Here is a 3,629-nt window from a genome sequence, read left to right as displayed (position 1 = left end):
AAGACAACAAGGGAAGAAAAAAAATAAAACAAGGCGTTGAAAAACTCAAAGGAGAAACGAGAAAAGGAAAAATAGAAACAAAACAAAAACCACGAATGAAACAACATCCTGATGATAAAACAAAATCACCTCATTATTACAAACATTCAATGGAAACAGATAGAAAGGGAATTAAACCCCAAGGCGGCGATACAAACACAAATGAACAAGAACAAGGTTTAAAGAAAACTGGAAAATGCCGAAAAAAAATCCAGCGTAAACCAATAAATCGAATCGTGTGTAATACTTTACACGTAAAAAACCAATATTTGGAACTAAAATATCACCCTGAATCATCTGGAACCTATGACAATCTTGAACTATTTCTACCACAGCTCAACTGTCCACCCACCATAAACGCTTCAACAAATATTACTGAAAAGATAGCTCCTGATTGCACACAATCACCCAAGAAAGAAATTAAAAACGAAACATTCAAGGAGAAAAATCGTGCGCTTCTCATGAAAAAAATTAACGAGTTAATATCATCGGAAAATAAGGAGGGTGAGGAGGAAAAGAAAGTAGAGCACCAGAAACTAATGAATCAAACGGAAAAGAAGCAAACATTTCTGAATAGCAAACTAGTGGAAAGCATTATATTACAAAATCAAAATGGCGTCGCTGATGACAAGAAAAGTGACAACAATGAGCAAGAAAGTGAGGACATATTCAAAAGCCATTGTGACGTTTATTACATCAACAAGGCGAGGAATTTCAAAAGAAAGAAGCTCAGTGGGCTTACCATTGTGACGTTTATTACATCAACAAGGCGAGGAATTTCAAAAGAAAGAAGCTCAGTGGGCTGGGTAGTAAAGACAGGTGTAATCCATTAATTGTGACGTTTATTACATCAACAAGGCGAGGAATTTCAAAAGAAAGAAGCTCAGTGGGCTGGGTAGTAAAGACAGGTGTAATCCATTTGATGACATCTTCAACGACATTAATTGTCAAACAGTTTACGTTAACAAGGCACGCAGGTTTGAGAAGAAAATAACTGATATTAAATTAAAATGAAAGTTTCATCTATTCCAGAAAAGTAAAGGTCTCTAGGTTAGGTACCTCCTACTCGGGTCTGCTGAAATTTAATGTCATCGGACATCGCATAGTCCCCAACAGCTCGAGTTGATATGGAATGGACTATGAAACATTACCAAAAGATTCGATATGGAGTATGGGAAGGTATGGAATGGACCCAAGCAAAAATTGCAACTCCAGCTGAACAATATTGTATTTCCTTTTTTTTCCTGTCACTTGTTTTCGTCCGTCATTTTTAGTTAGGATGTTGGGGGTAGAAAGACAGCGAAATCCTATGGGTATAAACACGAGACACGATATTATACGCCGTCCTAACATCAGACAGCAGCAAGCCTTCTTTTCAAGTTGTTACAGCACCTCTTTTTCGTTATAGTTAATTAAGTTTAATTATTTTTGAACACTGACACAAACTTGACACACGAAATCCTCTTGCTTCCTCTTTTCTTGATTGAAAAAGGAAGCACGGTGACTCAGTAATCCCCAAGAAGGGAAGAAATTCTTTCTCAAAGGAAATGAGGCTTAGGGAAGCAGACCCGAGTCTTCAACTCCATGTTAATGATCATATTCATGTATGTGACACAAGTGCAGATGCTGGAAACGCTCTTGAGATCCGTTCTCTTAATAAACAAGAGCATCTTTGAAGTTTTGTTCCAAAGAAAGGGCCTCCCTAATCGTTTAAATTGTGATATTAATGTATCTTTTTCCTCTAGGTCGACATAAAAGCTCTGAGCACAGGCTCCCATTAGAAGGTGAGATACCAAATAAATCACCCAGTATATTTTATCAAAAAAATATTTCAACCCCACCACCCTGTAAATAAAGCTAATTTAACGTATTTTTTCGCCCCCGCCCCCTGCTTCCCTCCTCCACCATTTATTATCTGGGAAAAATAAATTCGGATAGACAGCGCGAGCTATTTATTGGCTTTCTAATGAAGACGGACGTTCTGCCACCATAATAATAATTACTTTCATTATCAAAATATTTTCCCCCGAAAATATTTTTCGATGTGGAATGGGTGGTAGCTATAGGGGGGCGGAGGTTGTGGAGGCAGGGGATATTGGGCGTATGTGTTGGGAATCCAGGAAGAAAAAAAAGGTTTGGGGGGGTCCCCCAAAAAGGGGACACCCCCCTTTTCGGGGAGGAAAAAAAGGGAGGGTTTTTTTTTTTTTTTTTTTTTTAATTTACCTAGAGATGGGGTTCGGGGAGTGTGCTTCCATGCCACCTCGCCGTTTTAGCTGGGATTTGAAAATTTTGAACCAACTTGCGTTTTGTCCTCGGAAGGCTGAGAGTAATCCGAACAAGCCAACAGCATAAAGTTACTCAACTTTAGAGGTCTGTGAGGAATAAGTGTATTGAAGGTGCTGTAGAAATCTTTGTAGCTAAAAATTAGCCAAAATCACAGGTAAAACCAGTGAACTCTTATGGTAGAGTTCACTGGGTAAAACATTTAGTAGGTGGATGTGATGAGAAAATTTAGAAAGCACAGGATATTAGAATTCAACTGAAGAATAAAGAAGAGACTTTTGTCCAGCAGTGGACAGATAACGGTTGCCCATGATGACGATTTCTAAAAGTATAGGGTAGTTTGGGGAAATTTTGAGACCAGTAACGTTGAGAAAATTGCGCTTGTCTAAAAATTACCCCAACCCTCCCTACATGGATGTATACCCACTTACCTTTTCGACAGCTATCAGTCAGCAACTAGGTCTCTACATTCCAAAATAGCAGGGTAGGTAATCCTATGTCCTTGGTAGGTAAGTAGGCAAGGAATATTTTAAAATCCACTCCAAAAACAGGTCACTGAATATCACTGATCTAAAAATTCACTTTAAGATCACTTTTTTGTAAATTTAATTTCTATCGACACTTTCAACTTGTTAAACTATTAAACAAAGCAAGTGGGTTAGGTTTGTTTGGTTGTTTTTTTTTTTACAAGCTAGGTTGGTATCTTATTCCTAGCCTAACCTACTTACTGTGAAAGTGGGTCTAATGGAAAAATAGGTTATTAGGTATACCGCCCTAGGCCTAGGAACTTAGGTAGGTAATTAATTTATTAAATTAATAAAATTGACAAAGTAACAATTAACTTAGTTAGGTGAGTACCTATACCTACCACCTATACCTAAAATCAACAAAATAATTAAACCACATTTTTTTTTATACCTAAAAAATTGAAAATTAGTTGATTTTATTTAAATACAGGTACCTACCCTAGTATGTACCTGCTATATTTATATTGTTATTAATTTTTAATGGAGGTAAAATAATTTTATTGTCGATAGGGAAGGTATCAATCTACCTCATTATTTTGACCTGTCAAATAAAATTAATTTGGTAAGGACCTACTTAAATAAAAGTTGCTAAATTTTACTATCATTTCTTATTATTAGTTAAACTTCATGCCTTCAATTAATTAACCAAGTTAAACTCATTGGTTAAAACACTTGTAACGTAGAGATGTGTAAAGACTGACTGACTGAATTAAAAGACTTGAATCCCACACAAAGACTGAATGACTTAAACAGTCCCTACTCAAAATACCCAGTCCCAGT

At 36.6% G+C, this 3,629-nt stretch overlaps 1 long non-coding RNA gene across 1 annotated transcript; it reads left to right on the top strand.

Moving 5' to 3' along the window:
• Positions 1-786: 786 nt before the first annotated feature.
• Positions 787-1,269, top strand: LOC113467820. Its single transcript, XR_003391765.1, has 2 exons — positions 787-858; positions 948-1,269. It is a non-coding gene; the product is annotated as an uncharacterized LOC113467820 (long non-coding RNA).
• The last annotated feature ends 2,360 nt before the right edge of the window (positions 1,270-3,629 follow it).

The sequence above is a fragment of the Diaphorina citri genome, unplaced genomic scaffold (assembly GCF_000475195.1).
Source record: "Diaphorina citri unplaced genomic scaffold, Diaci psyllid genome assembly version 1.1 scaffold559, whole genome shotgun sequence".
In the NCBI taxonomy this organism is placed as follows: domain Eukaryota; kingdom Metazoa; phylum Arthropoda; class Insecta; order Hemiptera; family Psyllidae; genus Diaphorina; species Diaphorina citri.
This window is presented reverse-complemented; position numbering and strand designations above follow the sequence as displayed.